General features: G+C 38.9%; 1 pseudogene; it reads right to left on the bottom strand.

Moving 5' to 3' along the window:
• Positions 1–10400: 10400 nt before the first annotated feature.
• Positions 10401–10960, bottom strand: part of LOC108535584 (40S ribosomal protein S20 pseudogene) — a 76223-nt pseudogene continuing 75663 nt past the window's right edge.

Raw genomic sequence — 10960 nt, 5'->3', positions numbered from 1 at the left:
TTGGTTGAGAATGAAAAGTCCAACAGTGGTTCCTGGTTAATACTTCAAGCACGGTCTTTTAATTAACAGGTCAGGTTAATTCATTCCTTTGGCCTTTAGCATTACAACTTCATTTTCACACTTTGGTTAAAATGATCAATGCACACAACACACACACACACACATTCACATACACACAAACACATTTAAGGGGCAAAATGTTTTGTTCTGCTATAGCAGAACAAAAAATAAATAGACTCTTTTAATTACCTCATTCATAATACAAGGTGGTGGAGGAGGAGCAAAAGGTCAGGATATAATAAATATAAAATTTAAATCTCTAAACTAATTTACCTTTTTTTTTTTGGTACTAGCTAAAGTCAGTGAATATAAACATGTGTTCTATTACGTTACACCATTATGGATTATTGTTAATGTCTTGTTTCCAATTTTATGCAATTTTTGGTATAATCCAAATCTATGTATTAGCCAGGGTAGGAGGTTTTGCTTGAGGTAATTGACATTATATAGTCCAAAGCACAGGAAGAAGTAAAACATATCCGTAATCTTCACCCATTTCCAAACAGAAGGGGATAATTGGGCCAATTCTTCTATTGTGTACCCTCCCTCTTCATGCAGAGATTCCTTTGAAGTCAGAGGGAGATGAAGGAGCTGAGGCTGAGAATGTGGCTGGAGGGAAAAAAAATGAATATTATCAGGCCAGAGTCTCATAACCATGTTTTATGCCACATTAACCATTGGGTTTGCTATAATGCAGGGCCTTTTTATTATCATTTTTACCTTCTAGTTTAATCAAGGATCACTAATACAACTTCTAATAATACACCGGAGTTAAAAAAATGTGTTTATTTGAACTCCCTTAGGTGAGATTCACAATCCAGCCCCTCAAAAATGTAAAGAAATAATTTTATTTAGAAAAGCTAAAATGTAAAAGCATCATTTTATGGTTATATGTAAGTCTAGATGAAGCAGAAAAACTGACCAATTAAATTCGCATTCAGAGTGAGTACAGCACAGAGAGGAAGTTATGAAGGAGGTGGGGATTTATTTACTTGTCAAGCAATTTTCTCTCACTTTCTCCTTACTTCCTACCACCTTCAAGGAGAGAGAAAATGTTAGCTTGCATTTATGTCGCCAAGCTAAAAGTTTATTTCTTAACCCTCCTTTGTTACAAATCACAGGGAGCATGAATGTATTTGAGTGCATAGAGGGAAAGTTATATAATTCAAGCAATGATGGACTGACGCCATGGAGAGTCATTAGACTTAGGTGAACAGACAGCTGTCCAGAGACTCTTCAGTTTCAAAATCGCCAACAAGAGGGAAATGACTGAAGACAGGAGCAAGGACAGAACCATCAACTTGTCAGGCTGTGAAGCTATCTAAGAAAAAGACAAGTTCTTCCTTCAATTAATACACATTATTTGAGAACAATGCTAAGCCATGTGAGAGATATTAGATGTACAAAGACATGATTCTTGGAACATTCAAAGTTGTGTGGAGGTGAAAAACATGTTAATAAACAATAACAAAGAATATGACAAGCGTCGTAATACAGGTGTGTGCTTAGTGTTATAAGAAGACAAAGAAGGGAGTTATTAATACTTCTTTGGGTTTGGAAAGAGGTACTGGATTGGTGAATAATAATTTCACAAAAAAGTTAATAAATTAAGGTGCATCTTAAAGTATAAGTAGGTATTCATCAAGCAGAAAAGGAAGAAGTGGCCATTCCAAGTAGAAGAAATAACATAGATTCAAACCAAAGCATGTCTTATTCAAGGAAGAAGAAGTTGTTGACTATGACTATAGCATATGGTATACAGGCTGTGTGGTAGGAGGAACAGTCTATCATAATTCGGCTCCAAATTGCAGCCCAATAAACAAAGCCTTGTATGTTATGCTAAAGAGTGGGGACCTCATCCAGGAAGCAGTGGAAAGTCACCAAAATGTTTAATCAGGGGAGTAACATGATAAGAATCGTGTTTTAAAAAATAGCTAGCATCAGTATAGAGGAAGGCTTGGAGAATGACAAAAATAGAATAGTTTTTATGAGTTATAGAGAGGTTGGGAATTGAAAATGAGAGCCTTTGCTATGATCATAAATTAAGGAGAGATTTTAGGCTCAGGAGGTAAAATTAAAAACAAAACAAAACTGGCAACCTCAATGTACACAACCTTCCACGTGCATACTATCAGGTTTGGGTCAGAGTGATACGGGTAGAAAAAAATACGTTTCCAGTATAGTTAATAGTAGAAGATTGGTGCTTAAATCAGAATCCCTAGAAGCAGGGCCAGAGATTAAAGTTGTTCTGAAAATGATTTACAAAGGGAGTGTTCTTGGGAGGAGGGAAGCAAGAAGAGCAGAATAGGCAGAAGCAGGGACGAAGGTAGCTAAGAAGGATGAAAACTGGCCTTAGCTGAGCCTGCTCCTTTGGGGAGCTCTGAAGCATATATTATACTACAGAGTTAGCTCCTCTTATCCCCAGGGAGGATAATTCTCAGGTAAGTTAGCTTGGTTCAGCTGAGGGCTAATCTTTGGGAAGGAGAGAGCTATGAGCTGTTAGCAGCCAAAAACCCTTACAGCCGCTGGGGAGCAAGAAGGATACTAACAGCAGCCACTGTAGGCCACCCTTTGCAATGCTCAGAACCTCTTGCTTCTGACATTTAGTTTACTCCATTCGGGCACAACAGCTTCAGGATTCTGGTTACTCACATGTCCTGGGCTCCTGTATAAGATAAAGATGAGTAAAACAAACTATAGCTTCCACTGCTGCAGTGTGTCCCAAGCCCGTAACATAATCATCATCTACCCCTTCATCGCTCTTCTAGATGTTCCTCCTTATGGGTGAGTACTTCTGCAGGTCTAGATGGATTGCCTGAAGGCATAAGCCAAATTCTCAAAAGTTAGGTAGGAGTCTAAGCACCTGATTACCAGGCCCTAATCTGGTTATAGTTGCTGTACTTGCCTATTACAGTTACACAAGGCATGAGAATACCAAGATGCGGCCCAACAGATCATTTGAGTGATAAACACATGGCTCCCTGTCTCTAATATGTAGCAGCATTTCTGCTTCCTCATGCTAATCGGGTCATTTATCCTGCCAATACAGTAACTTTTTGTGCCAGCCAGTCTATTGGCACAAGGAGCTCAAAGTAATCTGGCAATAGCCATAGCTTTAAGTTTACTGAGACTTTTCCTAGATCCCCTAAGTGTAAGTTTCCCTCCTCTGGGACTTAAGACCTCTAGACTCACAAAACCTGTAGTTGCAAGAATGGGTCCCTGAGAGTGATGGTTGAGTGGAGTTCTTATTTTTACTCTTTGATTCCTGTACTCATGTATTCTAATCATTGAGGACAGAGAACCATATAGTATCTGTTGCTTTAAAGTGCACACTATACTCCAAAAGATAATACTTATCCTCATAGGATACCATCTCTAAACTGGTGCTGTAACTGGGCCAGAGTGTGGTAGAACCAGTGAACTCCACAAGCATGTGCCCATTGCCATACATCCTTTTCTATAAAGTGAGTTCCCTGGTCCAATTAACATGATTTTATCCATATGGTCCACAAAGATGATGCCCTGTAGAATGTCTGTACAGTCCCAGTCCTTACAGACTATATTTGGACTAAGCTGGAGAACTCACATAACACTGGGACAGATCATGACTCTTGTTATTAATCCATATGAATGCAAGCTGCTTCTGATCCCCCCCTCCCTAATGGGTATTAAAAATAACACATTTGCCAGAACAATAACCACATATCTTGTATCTGGTTAACTTGCCCTAGTAAATATATTACATGCAGCATAACAGCTGTGATAGAAACTACAACTTGGTTCAGTTGGCAGTACTCAGCTCAGAACTCCATGATCTAATTTGTATATGGTCTCGATTGCTCAGCTACATGCAGATAGAGAATCCTCACCTATGTATCCTTTAAATTTTTGAGACTATCTATTTTGAGAGTAGTATTTATTTATTGCACTATTCTGTACAATTTTCCTCAGGATGTGATAACTGGTTTTGATTTACTAACTTGACCACAGAGGATAGTTTCAAAGACTTTCCACTTTGACAGTACAATAGTTGGTCAAGAAAACAATGGGAGAATTCTATCAACCTCTAACTGGCTCATGCCAATTATACATTCAAGGACTAGAAAAATGATCATTAAATGAGTGTGTAAACCCAGTAAACCCACTGTGAAATAAGTCTAGATCAGAACTCCTTTTATTTCCTGACACTTACATGTCCATACTCTAACAAGCGGCCCATGGTGGTGCTGTCAGCATCAACTCATATCTTATATCTACCAATCCTAAAAAGATCTGAGCATTCCCTTTGTTCCAGTGTACAGTTTTCTGAGTAAATACCTCTTGGTGCTTTTGGGGAATAACTGAGGAGTCACACACTTACTATAATGTTGTAGTCCCTGTCTCATGGAGACCCAGCATCTCCTTCAGTCAATAGTTTCTCGTTATGAGAACTCACTCAGGTATGAAGACAAGGCAAGAAATTATGACTTTTCATTGAGATATCCAAGTCAACCTTTTGCTCATTATTTTCTACCTCTTTTGATTATGTGTGTGAACCAATACCCTTGTTGGTGACTCATCTATCTTGCCATTTCACATAGTAACCATTTCCATGGATACTCTGGGACAGTTCCCATCTCCACCCAGACAGCAGCCATTTCAACCCAGTTTCCCATTGTGGTGACTGCACTCCCTTCGCTTCTGACAATTAAGTGCTTCCCTGTGGCCCCTGTTAATCTGGAATCCTACCATCCCCTTGCTACAATGGACCCCAGTCTTTTAATCACTTGTCCTTCTATCCCTGGTTTAAGAAGGACTGTGCTTCCCCACAATGTTGGAATCTGCCTGATCAGCAAATTCCTCATCATGTTAATAAACAACATGTCCTCCAAGCTCTCCTAGGGAACATAGTCAGATACGGATATTTCAGTCTTCCATAATGAACCCATTTTTGCATGCTCATTTTTTAAATTGGTTTATTTCTTTCTCCACAATCTATTACCATAGTGCCAGGATCTCTACTTCATTTCATGTGACCCATCACTTTTTCCAAGCTACTAAGAGCTATCCCAGTCTTACATTAGACCTATCATATAAGACTTTGCTAGGTATTAAATCCTGTTTCAACAGAACAACCCCATATGAGAAAACTGTCCATTATGTAGCTTTATATTCTGCCAGGACCCTCAGGATCCCCCCCAGGCATACTCTTTGAGCATACATGCAATCAAGTCCTAGATATCACGTGGAGTATGTAACTCATTTCCTTCCTTAGCAGGCCATCAATTCCCTAGCTAGGTCATGCTGAAATGTGGCCCAAATTATCAGTGTGACCTCCATGAGGGAAAGCACAGGCAGATCTGAGGATTGTCTTATAAGGCATCTGCCTCATTTGAGACCGTGGCATAGTATTCATGAAGGAAGCTTTCACTTCCAACAAGAGAAAAGGGGGCTTACTAGCCATTTCTGTGAGCCACACATGTTCAGGGGACGATGTAGTTGTAAGGTGCTCATCTACTCAGATATCCCTATCCCAAACTTCAGAGTACTACTCCTTTATTTCAGAGCCCTAAATTTTGCACAGGAAACTTGCCTAGGCTGAGAATTTAGCCTCCATTAAAGTTATTCCACTTACAAATGAGCCATGAGCCTGATCTCCAAATCTGTCTACTTTCTAGCTACAAGAGAAGGATGTCTCTTTAAATGATGCTAATGAGGTTTTCCGACTCTCACATTTTGCTTTAAATGCCAAATAATAGAACTGAGTCTGTGTATTAAGCAGACTGTAAGATGGCTCCCAGTAAGCCTTGCCTTGTAGTGTTCATGACATTGTGTAATCCACTCCGTTAAGTATGGGCTGGCTTTGTGACTTATTTTTAACCAACAGAATATGACAAAAGTGATGGGACATCACTTCCATTATTAGGCTACATAAGATTGTCACTTCCTTCTTGCTACCAGAATCCCTCTCTTGCTGACTTTGATCAATTAATCTGCCACACTGGGGTGACCCATGTGGCAAGAACCTGAGGATGGCCTTCAGCGAATAGTTCACAAGGAGCTGAACCCTGTCAACAATCACATAAGCTTGAAAGTGGATACCTCCCCAGTTGAACCTTCTGTTGACACCCTAGCCTTAAATGGTACTTGGATAGTAGCCTTGTAAAAGACTCTAAAGTAGAGGACTTAACTAATACATCCCTGGACTCCTGACCCATAAGAACATGGAGATAATAAGTGTGTACTGTGTTAAGCTGCCTAATTTGTGATAATCTGTGACAAAGCAATAGATACCTAATACATCCTATTATTTTATCTCTTCAATGCATCAGTGATATTTAGCAACAATTAGCCATATGTTTAGAGTTCCAATTTCCCCATACTTCTCAAAGCCAGAGACATTGCATCAGCTACCGTATCCCCTTCTACCTGTATTTCAACCCAGTTTGCCATCATGGGTGAAAATTTTAGCCAGAGGAGGCAAATATTTTCTGGAAAGAACCAGATCGTAAGTTTTAGGCTTTGAGATCATATGGTCTCTGTCTCAAATACTCAGTTCTGTCTAAAATTTGTTAAATGAATGTGTTCCAACAAAACGTTATTTACAAAAAGAAGTGAGTTGGGTCTGGCCCACAGCCATAGTTTGCTGACCCCGATCTTAACAATCAACCTGGTATATGATGCCAGGGATTAATAATGCACCTACCACCAGGGATAAGAGCCTTATTACCATCCACCTCCCGAATGTCAGCTTAGTCTCTGCTTCTTAGGACCACTTCCAGTATCATTCAACTTGACTTGGGATCCCTAAAAGCGGAAACTAAGAAAATGATTCTTATAAAACAGATTTATTGAGGGAGTACTTTGGGGGAAGGCCAAGGAAGGACAGGGTTAAGGAAGAAAGCTAAGTAAGAAGTATGTTCAGCTGAAAACTGTGAGAGCTTGGTCCTACAAGAAGCTCTGGAGCACCAGAGGTCAATTCGCCCTTAGAGTATGTGTGTAGGGGTGGGGAAGGGGGTGCAGGCAGGGAAGGACGAGCTTTCATATTCCTTATATCAATAAAGTATTGACTGTTGGCTGCCTGGGTCGGGGAATGGCTCAAGTAAAGCAATTTCCCTTCTCAGGGAAGGGAAGTAGCTGGGTATAGGTACTTTCCCATTCCTTCTTTGGGATAACCCATTTACCCCAATTATATTTCTGTTTATGACCTGAACACATTTTCATTAATTTCTAAGGAATGGAAATAGGATGGTCAAAATACAAGAATATTAATAATGCCAAAAAGGATGCAAAATAATTCCTGTTCATTTTGGTTTTGTATTTGATAGGTGTTACCACTTTTCTTTGCCCATTTGTCAAAACTAGAACCAACATAGTCAAAGTGAATAGAATGGAATGACAGTTCGGGGAGCAATAACAAAAAACATGTGCAGTAGCAGGATAAAACACAAATAGCTCAAAGTTCTCATATCACCTGGTGCTCACTATTAAATAGTGTAATAACAATCACCCTAGAGACCAGTTGCTCCAGTTTCCATCCCACGCTATCCCTTACTGGAGCTGTAAACTTGGGTAAGATATTTAAATGTCTGTGCCTCCTCAGTTTCCTAATCTGTAAATCGGGGTTAATACGAGTATCTACCTCATGAGATCACTGTGAACAAAAATGAACTAATACATGAAGTGTTTACAATAGTGTTTAGTGCATAGTGTACACTGATCCTTAGCTTGATTATTGTTGATGTTGCATTATTTGTGATCACTCACTTATCTACTATCTTATTTAAATGTAGCTTTTTCAATGCACCTTAATTTGGGTTTTGGGCTCTATTACCTCTTATTTCTATACTTTGAAATATTTGAAAATATAATTAGAATAGTCTACTCTCAGCAAAAATTCAAGTCTCTTTCCTAGACCCAAAGGAAAATTCTGCAAAGAAGCCATATTCTTGAGTTCCTTCTGTAGACAAACAGTTAAAAGTGTACCTATGCTTTTAAGCAAAAACCATTAAAAAAGAGTATCTCTATTCACAACTAAGATGATTATCCTTTAGTAATGAATCTAAAGAGGCTCCAATTTTTTGTAAGGTAAAATGATGCCTAAATTATGCGAAATTTGTTGGCATGGCTGACCATAAGCAAGAAGCTTCGGAGAGCTCAAAAATAGAGGCTTCTGTATATTTCTGTACATAGATAGACAACTATGTATGTATGTAGAAACACATAAAGAATATTGTTCATTATATGTTTATATACACGGGCTCAGGAGAGTACAAGCTTCCAATTTTTAGATTTATAAATATACTTTTGAATCTATAATAATGCAGAGTACAAGATTTTGTACGCTGGAGACAGATGAAATATATCCGATCCCCATCATCTGCCTGGCACTTCTCTTCATCTTTATAAATCACTGCTCAATAAACAAGAAAATAGGAATCAAGCAACCATGGCTATTTGGAAGAAAGATCACAATTATTTGACGAATGAAACATCTGGAAAGGGATCACGGCCTCATTATCTTTCAAAAATCGTTAATGAAACTCTTCTTTTAGTTCACTGAAGAATTCAAAGTGGAAAAGCCTCATCAAACATTAACTAAGAAAATGTATGCCAATGCTTTGGATAAGTCGTCATTCTGCTCCATAAACATTTATCCTGCAGATGGTTTTTGAAACTACCAGTTTCCTTATTATAAGAAAAAGTTAAGTTGGTATATTTGTTTTAGATTATATTACAGAACTTTTCAACAGTTGGGATTTTTAAAAACATTTATTCCATTCCTTTTCCTATTTAAACTCAGTGGCTTGAATTGAACAAATCATAATGTAGTAGGAATTCTCATACTTATCAGGTGAAAGATTGGCCTCACCTATTATGTGTCTCCTTGACAATGTAAAAATCCATTTTAAAAAATTAGAAATCTTTTGAAATCCTACCTTTCAGAAAGAAAATATTTAAAACTTGATAAGCCAATCGACAGCAAACAGCTTTTGAAAAGCAATTACATTGAAAAAGTAAATCATTTTCAACCCAAATGTGATTGTGCCTTTCTGGTCTTAAAATGTATTATTTTATAAGAATATAAGTATAATAGGATAAGTAGCAACTGGTGTAAAGTGAAGCAGAAAACACATTTAATATAAACACACTGCATTGTGTCTATTTGATTCAATCACCAAACACTTATTGAGCACTGACTAGATGTCAGGAACTGACAGGTGCTAAGAAGGCAAAAATGAAATGGTGGTTACTGCCTTCAGGGAACTCCTAGTCTAATGGAGGTGACAGACACTTCTACAGCTATCTATAATAGAGTGTGACATGTGCTATGCTAGCAGCACCAGCTAAGTATTACAGGAGCAGGGGGGCAGGGGGTGGGAAGTAACCTCCTGAATCCAGTTTGAAATTGAGAAATGCAATACTTTTTATGAACTAAGGATCACAAAGAAAGTCAGTCATTATATAAATGAAGATAAACAAAAGCCTTTGAGGGAACAAATTTAGAGGACAATTCTTAACTGTACCTTCCCAGTAAACATGGGAGTAATAACACTAAGCGAATTGAAAGATTGTGAACAATGTGCCTATTTTTACATCTCAAGAGTATTTTTGCAGGACGTAAGTTGTAACTGTAATGACAGACTTCATTCTGTGCAGTGGCAGTCCTGTAACTGCTGTGAATGTACTCAACTTCATTAAAATCATTAACAATTACCAAAGATCGTTATTTCAACATGGCAGTCAACCACACGCTAAAACTAAATTTGCACCGAAGAATGTTCAGTACTGGGGCAAATGTGGTCAAAATTGATTAACATTTAAGAAAATTACAATGTCACAAAAACTGAAGTGCCAAGCTCTTCATTCCGTTAATAAAACTTACTTAGCTTGGCACAATATAAATAATCATATGAGCCTGCAATATGAATGTATTGCTTTAGCATTTGCTTTCATAGCTCTTTGGGCTACTAAACAGTAGTTCTATATCTGAGTGTCTTAGTCCATTTGGGCTGCTATAACAGAATGCTATCGACTAGGTGGCTTATAAGCAACAGAAATTTATATCTCACAGTTCTGGAAGCTGAGAAGCCCAAGAGCAAGGCGCCAGCAGATTCAGCGTCTGGTGAGGGCTGCTTCCTGGTTCATAGACAGCTGCCTTCTCCTTGTCCTTACAGGTCAGAAAGGGTGAGGGAGCTCTCTGGGGCCTCTTTTATAAGAGCACTATTCCCATTCATGAGGCCTCTACCTTCATGACATAGTCACCTAGCCAAAGTCCCACCTCCTAATACCATCACAGTGGGAACTAGGATCTCTCTCTCTCTCTCTCTCTTTTTTTTTTTTTTTTTAACAACTGGTAATCAATTTATTAAAATAGTTGACCTAAGCATCTCCGCAATGGTGACTTCCACTTCAACTCCTGGCTCAATATTGATGGAAGTGATCTGCTTAGCAATCTCAAAAGGACTGTGCCAGTCAATGAGTCGCTTGTGGATTCTCATTCCGAAACGATCGCATGTCTTAGAACCAACCTTCACCACAAGGATTTTTTCTTGTAAGGATTCTCAAACTCTTGGTAGGCATTCAAACTGGTCCTTTCACTTTGAGATTCTTTTCCTTTCCTCCTCTGATCAAGTCAGCTCACACCTTCTCCAGAGATTGTACATTGCAGCTTGTTAGAGTGATTCGAATTCAGTGAATTGCCACCTCCAGCTCCAAGATTGTTTTTCCTGTATCCTTAAAAGCTGTGGCTGCTGCGCGGCTCCCTGACCGACTTGTTCCTTGGCAAGAGCGAACAGCGGTGAGTCAGGAGAAGGAGCGGGCGGATCAGAGCTCCGCACCACCCACCACCTACGACCGTGTTTTCCTCAGAGGGAAACTAGGATCTTAATTTTTAACCTTTTTCTTCCAGAATCCCTGG

This window comes from Rhinopithecus bieti, unplaced genomic scaffold (assembly GCF_001698545.2).
Source record: "Rhinopithecus bieti isolate Rb0 unplaced genomic scaffold, ASM169854v2 scaffold_13184, whole genome shotgun sequence".
NCBI lineage: Eukaryota > Metazoa > Chordata > Mammalia > Primates > Cercopithecidae > Rhinopithecus > Rhinopithecus bieti.
Note: the sequence above shows the minus strand (reverse complement) of the source record. Positions and strands in the feature narration are given on the sequence as shown.